Source organism: Melozone crissalis, unplaced genomic scaffold, assembly GCF_028551555.1.
Source record: "Melozone crissalis strain CALT ecotype California unplaced genomic scaffold, PUWL_Pcris_2 ptg000008l_1, whole genome shotgun sequence".
Taxonomy (NCBI): Eukaryota; Metazoa; Chordata; class Aves; order Passeriformes; family Passerellidae; genus Melozone; species Melozone crissalis.
This window is the reverse complement of record NW_026535786.1, coordinates 17,928,913-17,945,883: the sequence shown is the minus strand read 5'-3', so window position 1 is coordinate 17,945,883 and position 16,971 is coordinate 17,928,913. Positions and strand designations below refer to the sequence as shown.

Genomic DNA, 16,971 nt, shown 5'->3' with positions numbered 1-16,971 from the left:
ACTCTTATTTTGTCTTGGGCTCTCCATGCAGGACTTAGTGACCATCTGGATCCTGAGGATTCAAAGAACTTGCCTTAATTCACTCTTACACTGCTGCTGCATTTTGGAAAGAGAACTACTCCTGCTTTCCAACAAAAATTTTCCCGGTTGTTCACACTAAATTGCAAGAGAAGCATGAAATTTGGTACTCACAGATTCAGAAGAGTTCCCCCATTTTTCCCTGAACACCTCCCTTTAAATTGCTGCTGAACCCAGCAAATCCACGACTGTTTTCAACTCGGCTCACCAGTGTAATTGCAAGGTTAACCTCTGGTGGCCAGGGAAGCTGCTCACATTCAGCAATGAAGAGCAGAAAATGTTAAATACCATTCACTGGCCACAGCCTGCAGTTAATACACAATATTTAAACAACACAATGGCATGGCCCTTGCCAGTAATGTAAAAACACAGTGGAGTAGAGCCAGAATGGCACAATCTGCCTGTCTGAGTCATGCTTGGCGCTGTGTGCTGGAGGGGAAGGCTTTAGCTGCCCACAGTGTAACTGTACCCTCCAGCTAGTTTACAATAAAACATTAAAATATATTAAAAAAGGGGGGTGGGGGGTGGTGGTAAAGGCATGATAAATCCTCTCTAATAGTTAAAATATTTTAAAACTGAAGTATAAAAGTACCACTTTGGAAGAAGGCTCTGGATTTCATTACAGACTGCATTTTGATCTTAAACAAGAAAACAAACTGACTTAGCTTTGTAATATTCCAAAGCTTTGTACTGTTCAACTGAAATCGATAATTTTCCTTTTTTCTACAAGCTTCTGGATTTTTTTCATATATTATTTCATTTGATTAAGAGAATCTGAATCTACTGTATTTTCCAATCCTCTTTTGCATGCCTGTTGTTCAGTCACTGGAGTTCCAAATCTTAATTATTAACCCAAATACATTCAATAAACAGATTCTAAATAAGGGTAGATCAGAGTGATGTGCAATCTGACTTGCATTTATGGAATAACTATGCTCTTAGAAAAAGACTCCTTTCTTGCTGAGACGTAGATGTTATTTTGACTGTTTTGTTGTGTCACAGCAGAGATGAATTAGGCATTTCTGCCTTCATCTGCACCCTAAAGCAGCTGAAGTCCCCTGTGATGTCATGAGAAAGTTGTTTGTTTTTTCCTCATACAAAGGAGAAGAATTTGTTACGACATCATGAGAAGAGAATAAACTGTATTTTGTGCTATAAGGAATCTTCTGCTACTTTCTGTTATCTCTGCACCAACGTGCAGAAATCCTCTCTGACAAAGCGACAGCAACTGTAAGTCAACAGAGATGCACAGTATTCCTAATACTATCCAAAACAAAGCAGAAAAGAATGATCTATTCAGTGCTCTGAAATTAAAGATCTGCAAGATGTAAGTTCCTTTTTAATTGTTAAATAAAACATCCTTTGAACTTCTAAATCCCATTCAAGGGGACTCTGACCTTTATCCAAGACCAGCTACTGTGCTAACACTTGGGATGCATATTGAGGAAAAATACGGACAAAAGGTACCGGAAAAGCTTTTACTTACAGGAATGCAGTGTGGCTTAATCTTTTTGTTTTTAAGGTGCAGTGATTTCAGCATCTACAATGTAACTTCAGGCAGTCTGAAAAGAAACAGGTTAAAATCTCTTTCAGTTATAATTGGTATTTCAGATTTAATTAAAAATTAAACTTTCATAATGTTTCACCATCCAAAGCAATGCATTATCAGTCAAGCGTAGCCTTTTTTTTTTGTTAAAAGAAGCTCTTCCCAGAGTAGTTTGCAATGAAAGAAAAAGGGAAAAAAGCAATTGAGAGTAGCAAAATATATTTCTTCAGCAAAAGATCTCTGAATAATTTGGAAAGAAGCCTTCTGCCACTTAATTTTAACAATCAACCTTATACTAATTAAAAAAACCCCCACAATTAAAAAAGACAGAAAAACACCACCACATACCAAAGACTGTGAGGATAAAAATGTTAATTTCAGCAAAACAAGGACACTGCTAGGACCAGAACATACGCACCAAAAGGGAAAATATGGTTTTACATAATGCCAGCCAGCAACATTTTTTACAAATTCGTTCTACAGCATGCAGCACTTTCAGACTGTTGCATGGAGAAGCAGAGGAAGACAAGTTCAAAAAGAGTAAAGCTGTTTTTAAAGTGTACAAGGCAAAAGGTCCCTTGCAACCCTTTGTTAAGGGATATGAAATAGCTCATCTATAAAACTGTATGGTTTCTTATAATGTAAAATAAATGTCACATTACTGTGCAAAACAGATGATTAAGAATTGGTAGCTGCCGACACAGCATTCGAACAGATGCAAAATATTTTTTTTTTCAAAATGCAGTTGAAATAGTTGGAATGACAATAAAACTCCAGGGGTTGTACCATAAATATGAGTTTAAATGTTAGACTGGAGTTTAAAACCTGTGGTTTTAATTATATCTAATTATAAAGGCTCCAAAAACAGGAGAAACGAGAAAAACAAAAAAATATTAATAATAAATTAAAACAATTTTGCAGCAAGTTGTCAGGATTTGGCCTCGTAATAACAAACCATACAGCAATATACACAGACACATACAATGTACCAATGACTCATTAAAGGAACAAATCAAAACTTCATTAAATTTTATTTTTAAAAGGTGACAGCAGAACTTGCCTAATTTACCCCATTCAAAGTCAAAGCTGTTCACCTCACCAGCAGCACACTCGCAGAGACGGTCAAATAAATCCTGGTGCAAATCTAATACTGTTTTTAAATGTACCACAGGCTGGGAGCAATTCCTAAGTGTAATTTTACATTGTTCTCCCATAAGTAAAAATACAATTCCTCAGATGTCAGTCTTATATGAGGCTTCTCAATCTATCCTCATGGATCTTTAAAATAAAATGCACCATACCAGACAATATACTGTCACACAAACATGTTCATACACACACCTATACCACAAACAAAAATAAGCTCACAAACTTATTTGTAGGTTTAGGTTTTCCACTCTGTCAAGATCAGAGGTATTGAAGAGCAGGAGGCAAAACAGAGAGCACAGAAGCGGACAGAACAGGAAGAACCAGAAACAATTCTTGAGCATTTGAATGAACAAGAGCCCTCTCATAGAGGCACTAGGGTGATGCTGCCACAAGATAATCTCTATAGGCTTGGATGAAATTTTTCCCGAAGGAACCACCTGACACACATGTTCCTCTGTTCCTCTTCCTTTAGACAGCCTTATATCACGCAACTTTCCTTCTTTCTCCTGATTGACACCTAATAAGGTAGAGAAACCTAATAAGGTAGTGAAGAAATCCAGGCAAAAAACTGGTAAGTCCATCAGCAGCAGGCAATAGCACAACTGCCACATATGGGATAACAGTTTCAGCCTCTGAACTTCCATTTCTTTCACTTTCTTCCCCTTTCAAATTTACCCCTTTTCCAATATCTTCGGGACTCTAAGGCTGGCTTGCTGGCAGGGCAGGAGAGGGGCAGCAGTATTTAAAATCCAACGCTATTTCTTCTAATGAATGCAGTGAAAAACTGACCTCAACTGAGAAAACAAAGAGCATTCACTGAGGGTAAAATGTATCCCTGTGTAGAGAGCCAGTATAGAGAAGCCCTATTCCAATGACCTAAATAGGAATAAATTGGTGCATGGACTTCACCACAGTGAATTTTGTCCAAAATTTCTTTTTTTTTTTTTTTTTTGTAGAGAACGAACATGGGTGTCTCCTGTCAAAGCACAAAGGCACAGCACCTCCTTCCCATGCTGGGCACAATCCTGACAACTGCTCTTCAGTGTATCTTCCTAGTGGTTTTAAGATGAAGTCTTTTGTGCTTTGCCCACATTTTTCTGATTGGGAAGGGAAAGGGGGGAATGCAACATTTGGCATTACTCTGCAAGTTAGCCTGAGGACATAGTGCCTGCAGATAAAGTGGTCCCTCCCCTCAAGGCAGGCATAATTAGCACACATCGTGATTCTTCTAATACAAGAAATAGAGCCTTGGAAAAAGCTCTCTGTAAGAGCTTGCCTTCCTGTGCACAGGTGAGGATGCTTAACACTTGTGGGGCAGGAGATCATGATTGTTACATGAAAGGGGTGCCCTAATCCCCTTGTGGAAAGAAAAGAGACGTGGCTCAAGAACAGTCAATGAACTTCTGCTTGAGAGAAGCCCAGGAGCTGGAATTGCAAGAATGAGGAGTATGGCAGGTCAGGAATGAGGCCCATGAGTAAAGTGTTAAAAACAAGGCAAGTATTGCCTCTTAGTAAAGGTTTGAAAAACAAATATGAGAAGGTAAACAGGTTTCACTTTGCTCTCTCACAATTCCTTCTTGCCACAAAGCTTATGCAGAGTGTGAAAACTGTGAGATTTCCCCTCACAGTTACCAACTCTACAATGACAGAATTCATTAGCAATATTTTATGACCTGCATGACTGTACTTTGCCTGACTCATGGTTATGGTCTAATTCACCACTTTGATAAGGATCAGATTCCTTCAATCTAAAAAATTAAAGAGAAAGGAAAAACATGTAATTTTTAATCGGGAAACATTTCAGAAGATGTCAGCCTTCTGCAAACTCTTAGCAATAAAGAAGTTCCATATCTGTATAGCTCTGATTTTCCTTGAGTACCTTAACTCAGCTGGAGCAGGTCAGAGTCGTACACAGCTGATTAGTTATGAGGAGAAGGAAGATTAGAGGAAAATACATTATAAGACTTTTTGATATCTTTAGAAATTTCTAGATATAGAAATTACAACCTCAGTCAATTGATCTTTTTCAAGCTCACTTCTTGAGCTGGAAATCAACAATGAAGCCACTGCCACAAGTAACTACTTAAAGAAGGCAAAATACTGATGTCCTTCCTCAAGGAAAAAACCTTATTGATAATATTAAGGAAGTTGTCTCCAACAACCTGGGAATGAGGGAAAGGGAGCACACTGGGAAAAAAATGGACACACAAAAATGAAAAACAAGCCCTTTACCTTCAGGAGAATATTCAAAAATACTCATGGGCCAGTTAAGAGACCTCAATCCAACTTCAGAATCGAAATAATTACTTAAGATATGGCCTAGAATAATTGTGTCACAGAAATGAAAAAGGAAAGTCAATTGTACAGGTACCTCATCTAGCAACAAATATATAAATTCAGGAATTGGAACCAGTATAGACACATCAGCACAATGCTCTATTCAGGTTCACTGGTAAAACAAAAGAGCAAATCTTATTAACACAGATATAGCACTACTTTACTGTTTTTTTTAGGTGAATGCACTTTAGTTGGTATTAACTCTCTATAAACAGCTTTACTTTTGCCACCCGTTCCTTGTCCTGAGTAGAGAGAATAAAAAAGAAAAGTAATAGGAGTGATTGAAAAATCCTCTCAAGAAGTTTGAATTGAAGCTCTTACTACACTTTCAAAAATATGCTGGAATTTAGGTTATTTCCAGCTCTGCCTTCAAACTCATCATCGCCATTTGTGGCTCAAACCAGAGTCACAGGGTTTGTGGGGGGGCTTTGTAATCTGGCAGAATAGAAACAGAGGACAACCTACAGCATTGTGCTGGGATCAAGGGTTCCTCCCACTGCAGGAATGGACAACAGGGGACTGAAGGTTTCTTTGTCAAAATGGTAAGTCTCTGTTATTGGTTCACTGCAAAGATGAATGCCCACAGAGATTTTGTCGTCCTCATGGCATTCATCCTTCGAGTTTACTTTCTCAGTGAAGATGACACCCATTACAAATTTAAATTTCCAAACCATGGCTGTTTCAGCTAGAAAAGCATTTTAATCAGGAAAAAGGTGTATTTTTGGCTGCAATTCACACACACCCCACATCCCCCAAAAGAATTTGAACTATTTTTGTTCAGGTATGATAAAGTCTGCCTTTGGGTGAAGACTGAGACTTCTTGAAATCTCAGTTTCAAAAAGTTAGAAAGAATCAACTGTATAAAAGCTGCAATGCATAATCCACTCTAATGGTCACTTGGAAACAGGTACTGGATGCAATTTCACCACAAGAGCTCTCAAACCTGTTAAACATGTTGGATCCCTTAACAGCACAGTCCATCTCCCTCATTTATTCCTCCTGCTAACAGAGTTAGCAACAAGCACTTGAGAAGCCCAGCTGTGAAAGCACATGAGAGCTGAACTTCTCAACCCACAGAAGAGTTGGTCTCTATAACTGCACTTAGGATCTGACCTGGGTTCCCAATGTTTAGGAGTTTAATGGATAGTTCTGTTACAGTTAGGTGGGACCCAGCATCCTTCTAAATACCTCTTGAAGCTTTCCTCCTACGCAGGGGCGATGATGGTAATCAAGTTGGCTGCTGAAAACCATGATATTCCTTATTCCAACTGTTTTCTTGCACAAGCTGTCCCTAGATCCTGTTTATGTTCCCAAGGAACAGGAACAGTGACAGCATGCAGCTTTCACGAGGCCTTGCCCAAACAATTCTTTCTCTAAAGATACAGCTTTTTGTGAAGCAGCTCTGAAGCTGATATTTGCTGAGCATCTCTTGGAATACAGCTTGAAGACTTTACTTATGCCCTTTGCAAGCTATTGTAGCATATAAGCTTCTCCCACTTCTTTTCAAGGTTCATAATGCTTTGATCTTCACAGCCTCACTGCTCCTGCTGAATGGTATCATCTCCCATGGCTCATATTATCTTTAGTGCATAAAATGATAATACCTGTTAAGAAGCAGGCTCTATCACATAATCACAGCAGAACCTTCACATTTATTCTGGTTTAACAGAGAAACTTACATCAATAAATGTTTCATTGTGATGGGTATTTCAGTGCGGTGACAAACTGGGCGGATAAAGGAAATGCGGTGGATATAATTTGTTTGGATTTTAGCAAGGCCTTTGACACAGTACCACACAGGAAGCTCATAGAGGCACTAGAGAATTATGGTCTGGATACTATTACAATAAGATGGATAAAAACTGTCTGACAGATAGGAAGCAATGAGTTATTAATCAATGGTATTACAAAAGAATAGAAAGAAGAATCTACTCTGATGCTGAGCAATAGGTGCTAGGATTATTATCACTACAGAGATTCATTAAAGATGAGAAAAAGAATGTAAATATTGACAGCATCCAAAACAGATGATTCAGAAGAAAGAAATTCATCAAATGCGAAAGGTATTAAAATTGTAAGATTAAAGTAATGTGCACAAGCCAGAACAATGTGGTATTTAATGTATCTTAAAATGTAAAAAAAGTTATCAAAAACCAATACAGAATTTTGTTTCAAATTCAGAAATAGAAGGTTTTCACTGTGTTGGCTTGACTTCATCATGTTAGTATGCACTAGTATGGCTGAGTTGTGAAATTTGCTCACTTGGAAAGCAAAATAATATATATCAGTCACTGTGATAAGGGACAATCATCTGGCCTATTTTCTTAGACTATGAGTACAAATGATTAAAATTTTAAAGTTTAGAGTAATCACATATGACATCCTTGAAGTCTTCTTTAGAAACAGGGGACTTTTTCAGTTCTACTTCCTGAATTTCCACTGCCCTGCACAGCTAAAGCCATTTTGTTGCTGATTTCTGGTACAGAAGATGACATTGAGCTATCCCCACAGAGACACTGTGTACATTCAAATGGGTACTACCTCTCCACTTCCTTCACAGATCTGCCCCCAAAAAATTCAGCCTGACCCTTACTTGTGAAAGGGCAAGATCCTGGATGAAAAGTAACATACTTAGATGAAATGCAAAACCCCGGGGCAATGCACATAAATCTCATGGGACATATGGCAGGGAAGGTCCAAGTGATAAATCTGGAAGTCTAGCTATTCCAAAGTGTTGAACAATTAAACATAGCAGTTGACTATTTCCAGGATAAACTCATCCATATCAGCAGGATGTGAAGTTCACTATATCCTGTCTCTTGCTCTTTCCTTGTGTGGAGAACACACCCCCAGCACCAAAGACTGTGCTTACCTGGGCCCCTTCAAGAATAAGGCCAAAATAACTTCTAATGCTCTCTTTCTTGAGACAGCAAAACGAGTGAGTGAGTGAGTGAGTGAGTGAGTGAGTGAGTGAAAGCTACACGTTTTAAACTGTGAGAAATTTAGGAAAGTTGTCACAACTCCTCCTCTTGACTTACTGCTCATGGTCATTGTCTTGGCATGCGACATCAGGAGACTGTACCTGGTAATCTCAATCACCTATGAAATCCACCATCTGTGGTTTTGGGACCTTTGATCTTCTCCCAAGATCTCCAGTATTTCTTTTACCCTCACACAGCAGCCTAAGCCCATTTCTTCTCCCTGACCAGCACCTGCTTCCCTCCATCTGCACTGTGAGAATCTGCCTTGTTTGCACTGAAAAGCTTCCATTTTCCTTTCTTGCTGCAGGCAGAGAAGGGAATAGGATGAAGGTGTGACACTTCCTTCACAGGAGAAAGAGACAGGGAGGGAAGTGTATTAGCAGAGAGGCATGAATTTGTGGGTCTCATGTCAGAGAAGTGGAAAGAGTCAGAGGTGGCATTGTCCACTTCAGGTCTTTGGAGCAGCAAGTGCAAGTGTAGCTTCTGTGGCTCCAACAGACTTTAGATGGACAGTAGGTCCATCACTGTCATGCTACCCTTAGCAGAAGCCTTATCCCCACAGGTCTGTCTTGGGAGGAACTTGGGATTCTGATGTGTAAGAAGGCCCATGCTATCTTTTAAGAGTAAATAAAATTAATAAAAAGCAAAGTCAGGACTACAGTCTAAGTTTTGAGTTTATACCAGCAGGTGCATCACAAGTGGTATCAGGCCTCTTCTAGATTACACATGGACAGATTTTATTCCACCATATGCAGAAGCACAAATCAATGCAGTCTTTTACTTCAGCACATTATTTATGTTTTTTTGCCAGAAGGCCATTAACCTGAATCCCAAAACCAGCTCCATCTTGCACAACGTCACGCACAAACCATGCCCAGAAGTTTCACATTATTTCAGTTTATGTAACTGCCATATTAAGCTCAAGGCCCAAGGAGGATACTGAACAATATCTTATTGTACAGGCTATTGAGATTCAATATTACAAGGACAATGCTACCAACCCCCTCCAATTTCATTCATCTCAGAAATCTTTGCAAATTTAATACCAGAGGACTTGGAGACCTTTAGACAGTACTGCAAATCTGCTGCCTAAACTTTTAATGTAACATTGATGCAAGCTCTCAAATATCTCCCAATAAAGTCCATACTTGTAATTCTTGTTTAATTAGACATCATCCTACAAGAAGAGAAATTCAAACCCAGCTGGAACTATATAAAAGTTCAGGGAAGTTCAGTTCCTGCACTGTGATTTGGCAAAGCTCTATTGTAATTTTTTTTCCCCAGAAACAATGCAGAAAAAAAAAAGAGACTATATCAGCAATGATTTCAACTGTTCACTGTGTCAGGACCGGAAATAATATCTGGAAGAAAAAAGGAGAAAACAATCTTCCATTTACTTTCAATATTAGTAAAAACAAGAAAAAGATTTTTATACTGTCAGCCACATCCTGTAGAATCTAGGTAATAAAGCAACAGCATAATGACTGGATAAGTTTAAAATGGATTTTTAAAAAGAATGGCTACGATCTTCTCAAGACAAAGTATATCTAAATACACTGCAGGACTAGATTCAGAGACCTCAGCATCCTTGAGGTCCATCCCTGAGGTTGGCCTGGTCCATTACAAATTATATTTGTAGTTATTCCAGGGACCTTGAGATATAGAGTGCACACACTTAAATCTATGTAATATTTATCTTTGCTTCAGATACTTAAGATGAGGAGTACATGGTATGAGCCCAGGTTCGTGGGGCTTCTGCAACAATTGAATTGCTCGAAGTTGCAAGACTAAAATTCACTCTGGTTCCATTTGCCCAACAAAAAAACCCAAAACACACCTAACATATAACAGAATGCTATTATTAGCAAAAAAAAGTTTGGGTATTCAACTTGTTCCATAATCTATGTTTAAACAGATGAGACCAAATGTATCCTCCTGGTGGTCAACCAAATTACCGAATTAAAACTGGTACATCATTTCTTAGCAGTAAAAAATCAATTCCAACAAAAACCCATGTACAGAAAAACACAAAATTAAGTTCCATCATGTTAACACTAACTCTGGGCAAAGTCTGCAAGATGATATGCTAATTGAATTCCAGGTAAAGAAGATGAGAAGTTCAGATATGCAATTGGTAACTAAATTTCTAATAAAATAACAACTTCAGTCTTTTCCAAGTCTTTTCCAAAATACCAGAAGTGATTAGAACACATTGTGGACCAGTCACTTGCCAAGTTTCATGTTTGAAATCAAAGCTGTTTTAAAATTTCCTGAACAACAAAAAAAAGCATTTTAAAACTGGTAACATTCAGTCATGGTGATATAATCAAATACCAGCCAATCTGAATTTTGGAACATTCTTGATCTAATGCCTTTATGTTGCAACAAAGCCCAGAAAAATATTTCAGGCCCAATTGCTGAGACAGTGAAAATAATATTCATAAATAGAAAAGGATCATTTACATATTATACAACTAAATTTTTTATTTCTTCAATATGCCTTGAAAGAATTAAAAGGATATATCCTTCAGGACCTTTGTTGTCATAACTGAGATGCATCTACATTTACCACATTTACCAAATTGGAACCCACCTGTAATTTGTATGGAGGAGCTGAAACTCTTCTTTTTCCCTCCTCTGCACCTCCCACAGAAAGAACTCAACACTCTTCAAGCATTTTCTCTACCAATAACTATAAAAAGGAAGTGGGTCTATCAGGGAGGAACTGCTTCGTTTCTTTGCATGTGCTGAGGAACTCTTTCTGAATTAATGCAGGCCAGCACCACCTCATGCTCTGCTGCCCCCTCGCCCCATTAAACAATGCATAAGGAACAAAATTTGAACCTGTACCTTCCACAGTAAAAGCACTTGTGAAATACATGAAGCCTGCCAGGATACAAAACACCAACTGCTATTCCACTCTGTGCTACCTTTTAAAGATTGCTGGATATTTATTCTAATGTAAGCAAGCAAAAGAATCAAATACTATAAGAAGCCAAAATTTAGGGAAATAGTTTACAATAAAAAGAACACTCTAGGAGTCACATGTACCTATAAATTCTCATTATGCATCTGTGTGTACTAAGAGAGACTATTATATAAAATACCATATTATTTAACATCAAGTAAATGGAGGTTTGGTTTTAATTACATGAAGTCAGCTGTCCCTGTAATCAATTGGTACAATATCAGGGCTAAAATTTCCAAGCAAATTCAGCCTTTCCTCCTTGAATCTCAAAATTCTTTGGAAATATGCTTTCTTTTCCATTAAGAGGTTCAGTGATGCCAACAATAGATACATTACTCTCCCAGCAGATCTGGAGATGCTGGAGCAGAATTCTGAAGTCCAGCTGCCAGATCTTCTGCTGTAGCCATCTGACACAAAACTCTTCCTCATGCATTTCTCTCTTTTATACGAAGTTTTTACTCTTTAACAATGCCCTATGACATTAATGTCTATATTTTCTGACTGACTGAGCTTCATATTTGGGCAAGAAAGAAACTTTCCATTTCCTGAGCTATAACTGAAACCAGCCTATGGTTTTATGTAGTCAGTGATCTCCTTTCTGCTCTCATTGACGGGAAGTCTGCATTAAATATACTACCAAGGCCACTTGTTACTTGATAGTACCAAGGCCACTTAAACATATTAGCCTATTAAATCTGCATTCCCTTGTTGTTCTTGAAATCCTAATGAAATGTTCCAGACTGCTATTTGTAGGACTTCTGAAGAGTCATACATTACTACCATTTGTCTGAAAGTAGGATGACAGTCCACATTCCATTGGTAAGATTCTTGCTGATGGCCTGCAGAAAAACCATTAGTCACACTGCTCTGGCTCACCTTATTTCCAGTTCCTAAACTTCACCTGAAAACAACTCCACCAGCACCACCCCATACCCCAAAATACAAAACAACAAATCCCCCACAAAATCAGCTAAAAGCACATTCAAGATTTAATTTTGCACTGAAAGCAACCCCAGTTAGGTTCTGAATAGAAAACTACACAAACTAACCTGGAGGGGAGAGAAGCCTCAGATCTATGAATAAGAGGAGAATTGTCTCTCATTTCCTAGGATGTCTCCCACATTAGACACAGATGTGTCCATATCAGGAAAAAAGAAAGAACCCCATCCTTAAGTTACTAAAAGTACAGTTTCAGTCAGGAAGGGTTCTTAGCTTTGAGCTATCACTGTGCTAAAAATAGAAATGGTCAGGAAACGCATTACTCTTGAAAATTATTTCACATACAATCTGTAAACATGTTGCCCTTTCAGGTAAAATGGCAACTGTTTGAAAGCCAGAAACCAGAAACAATAAAGTGGAAGCAATCTTCAAAGAGAGTTTGCAACCCAAAACATTGAAATCTGTGCCTTTTTTTTTTTGTTTTCTCTAAAAAGGAGTCTGAAAGGACTAAGTAGGGACAGGTGAAGAAGACTGAAAAGAAACTTCTGCACTTTTGCTTTGGAAGTTTTGTGTATACACACATAGATATATATACACATATATAAAAAAATGCAGGTGTTTTCTTTTCATAACATTGTAGGCCTCTCTGAGGGACAAGATCTGTAGCAATCCCAAATTTTGTCATGTTTTATGCAAATTTTATGTTGTCATTTTATCAGATATGGCTTATAAAAGAAAACTTAAAATTCACACAATTCAGGTTACAAGCATAATGCTGTCATAGTTTCCTTTACTATTTTTTTATTTTAAGGAATTCTTATTTTTCTTTTCTCTTAGCCAGTCCCTTTTCAGTTTGAATGCTACAATACTATTTGATTGGAAGGTATGGTGGACAACTTCTGGTTTGGTGGGTGCAGAACACTGGATGTTCATATCTAATATTAAACTTAAAGGTGTTAAGAAACACAGTGATTTTTATTCTTCCAGCTGGTCAAAATACGATTTGTTAATTTTCTAGATGCAAGTTTTTAAGCAAATACGGGATCTTAACAACCGACTATTTGAATATGCAGTGGAAATAGCTAATAATGATTAAGAACTATTTGCTATATGTATTGCTAACAACTGCCAGTCTAGTAAAGGTTTGCTTTTAAGCTTTAAGCTGGCTTGACTTACCAGACTTTTAAATACTTGTTTGCTGTAACTGCTGCCAACACCCAGCTTCTCACTGCATGGCTCATGATCACTCCCGTGATCAAATAAGAAAAGAAGGCTCCAGCATACATTACAGATAGGTGGCACAAATGAAAAAAGCCTTCATGCTTTACTTTTCACAAATTTGCCAGTGTATGACCAAAAAAACACCCCAAGCAAGTCAACGTAAGTAATCTGTTTCTCTTGTGGCAAATTTCAGTAAGTCACAGATAGCACAGGAAGAGTTAAACAAATCCCTCCTAATTTTCTGGATATTTTGTTAATGGGAAGGTAGTGTTCAGGTAAACCTTTCAATCCTACAAATGATCTTAGGTCTCCCTTCTTCAAGCAGCACAGTCCAAACTGTCCTGGAATCAGAAAAACATTTTCACCTGAATTATTCAAACAGCAGAACCTGCCTAAATCTTTCAGTATGAATCATTATCAAGGTGAATGACAGCATATCTTCAGAAAATATTGACAGCCTGTTTACCACTACCTTCTACTTTCTCAGTATTTGGCAATAAAGAACCTTGAGATCCTCAGTCAGGAATCTGAAAATTACCCTCATCCCACACAGAGATCGATTCAATCAATCAGTATTTTCTTACTGCATAAAGAGACAAGTGGCTTGCCAAAGGTCATAGAGCAAATCATTGGTTGAGCCTGGAATAACTAAAGATATCCTGTCTCTGGACACCAGCTTTTTCTCAGGCTAGAACTGTGCTGCCTGAATACAACCTCTCACTAATACTCTTAATTTACCAATTTCAACCAGATTTGCTAAAGGCTTATCACCCTGAATAAAAAGGCTGATTCCTATAAACTTCATAAAATTAAAAAAAAAAAAAAAGGAAACAAGCAGGGGTAGAGAGAGATATTAATTTCCCCCACACAGAACCAACAGTACAAGTTCATACCTTAAACACCACAGAACTGGATTTATAAATCCACTTCAGAAGCCAGGAAATACTTCAGTAAGAGGTCACACCTTCTTAGTCAAGAAGTCAACCAACCACAACACAAATCCATAGAAAACTTAAATTCCAATGCTTGCTAACTGTTTCTAGAAAATTACTGGAAGTGTATTCTTCTGCTCGACTGCAACCTTCAGCAGTCCTGATAAAAATGAACCTCATGAGAAGTAGTCTTCTCATTACCTTCCTGAGGTAGAACGAAGATTATATATCGCCAAGAAACATCAATACACAGAAAACATATGTTATTGGAGGATTCTCCTAATATTTTGGCTACCCAGTAACTTTACCTACTAATGTCTTAAGATATCCAGAGTATCCTTCTGATTCGAAAGTAAGGGGAAAAGCTAATTTCTACATTATTTCTCTTACTGCAACTTCAAATCAATCTGCTTCTGGCCTCAAAAATCACCTAACTGTGTCAATAGTGCAAGGCACATTCAGGTATGACCATCAAAAGAGAAAGGTTAAAGAAGTGACTTTAAGACTACATAAACAATCTGAAGGTGCTAAACAGCCATTCATTAGTACATACTGCAATTGCTTGAGGTGGGAGAGGGACTCACCATAATCTGAAAGCATTAATGAATTGGTTAGCAATGGGCTGGATATTGGCTCAGTCAGCAAATAATTTTCCCCATGGAAAAGGCAGCATAGAGGAGAGATTCTCTTATAAACATCACAGATGGTCACAGAAACCTAGGCTACAGCTCCTGCATCAAAGAGTAATTTCTGCGGAGCAGTGGAGGAGGAATGATGCAGCCACTGTAGGAGAATGGACAGGGTAGAACACACCATAAAATGCAGCCCTGGAAACGACCAAGTTTTGAGTAGGAATCTAAAAGAGTAGATTGGGAGTGAATCTGTAGTGTCCTTTCCACATTTTATGAGATTTTTTTTTTTTACTTATTTCTGTTGGAAAAACGGTATGTGAAATAACAGTTTGACTTCTGTGTTGCCTCTTTTAGGCATCATCAACCATTTCAGGGTGTTGTTATAAAAGACAAGTCTAAAAATAATTTTTCCTCTCTGACAAGTAGTATGATTGCTCCATTAGCCAATACCATCACTCTTCCAGAAGCTGTCAGTAAAAAGGCAACTGATACCTACATAGGAAATAACTGCAATACCTCAGGTCACACAGTGTGACAGCGATGTGTGAATGCTGACTACTGTGTACAACAAACTTCACTTTCCACTTCCATATTTCTTCTCTTTTCCTTCCTAATCATGTGACTCAAAGGATGGTAATGTAGTAACCCCCAGCCTGACAACACATTTATACCTTAATCAAACCCACACCATGTGCTTCAAGATGCCTGAAGAACTGGAAATTAAAAAGAAAGAACCAGTCCTTCCAGGGCTTCTGTGTTTTCCACTTGCACTCTGGAAGAGTACTGTGTGGTCACCCCTTATGCTTGAAGTGTCTGCAGACATTTTTCCTCTCTGCTTATTCCATTACTGAGATCAAAATTCTGGCCCACAGCTCCTGTTTACAGCCAGTACTGCAGAGTTTAAGCACTTCATTACAGAAGGAACTGCTGGCCTTCCATGCAACCTTCATGCACAGAAGTGGTGCTCAGACCAATGCATTCCAACCATGCTGGAGAACACCCTTCATTGTCTGAACAGTTTCTTTTCGTCTTTCCTGAGCCACCACCTGTGGATTAACACTCAACAACATCTTTTTCTGGGAAGCAGTGTTTCTGAAAAGCATCTTGCTGTGCTAAAAATTTTAACAGGCTCATCACACAGGTAGTCATGACACTCCCTCTTACTGTCATTTTTGTTCCCCATAATTAAGCTGCATAATAATAATTTGGGTACCACTGGTAAAAGAGCGAAGAAAAAAAATAATATACTACCTCCTGCACTTGCAGGATAACATTAATTTAATCCTCAGGCCAAATTAAATTTAAAAAAAGTATCTGAATATCCCCATCTAGTACACAAGTTCGGTATTTTATCTGAGTGTGAAGTTGGTGGTTCAGGTCCCTCTTTTTTCGTTTTCTCCTGTGCTCTACTTTACATCCCAACTGTGACTGCATTCAGCAGCATACATGAGTGATTTCCAAATCATCAGCTCATATTTAGTCCCTATTTTCGACTGCACACTAGAGACCTGCACCTATTCCACAAATAGAAAAAATCCTAATGCTTTCCCCTAGGCTCCTGCTTAGGATTTCATTATTAATTATATTTGAAGGTTATACAGTTAAAATACTAACTTTTTTATTTGAACATTTATATTAAGCTGCTGAGATTTCTAGCAGCTTAGCAGCATTATTTCTGTATAAGAAAATAAGCCTCTTAAATTCTGCACGCAGGCCTCTCGTCTAAAATGAAGATTTTAGAAAGGCACTGAAAGGTAACACTGAGTTAATGATGCTTTTTAGACTGAGACCTCCGAGACTGATCCCACAGAACTCCATCACTTATGCACCCCCTTGACCTCAAGCCCTTTCACCTGCTCTGCCAACAGCATCTGAATACAGATAAAGTTTAGCAAAAGTTACTTCCAGAAGATACCTCTCAGATTCATTGCTAGTTACAATTCATTACATGGATGTTCTACTTCCAATGCAATAAGAAGTTTAAATATTTGGTAGCAAATCCCAGAAGACTGTATTTAACTATTTTCTCCAGAGATTATCAAGGTTAGGCGCAAGAGTCATCCTTTGGGAGTTGTGCTTATTATGGATAATATCAAGGAAATTTTCTTGCAGTGTGGATTTAGGCAGACAGACCAGATAACCTCAGCAAGAGGAGGTCAATGCCAACCAACTCCTATTTCACAACACA

The 16,971-nt window shown here is 38.1% G+C and overlaps 1 long non-coding RNA gene across 1 annotated transcript in view; it reads right to left on the bottom strand.

The window, feature by feature from the left end:
- Positions 1 to 1,578: 1,578 nt before the first annotated feature.
- The window catches only part of LOC128933151 (uncharacterized), a 73,937-nt gene continuing 58,544 nt past the window's right edge, over positions 1,579 to 16,971 (bottom strand). Inside the window, exon 3 of the long non-coding RNA XR_008482757.1 lies at positions 1,579 to 1,640. This is a non-coding gene — a long non-coding RNA (uncharacterized LOC128933151). The remainder of the gene's footprint in view (positions 1,641 to 16,971) is intronic.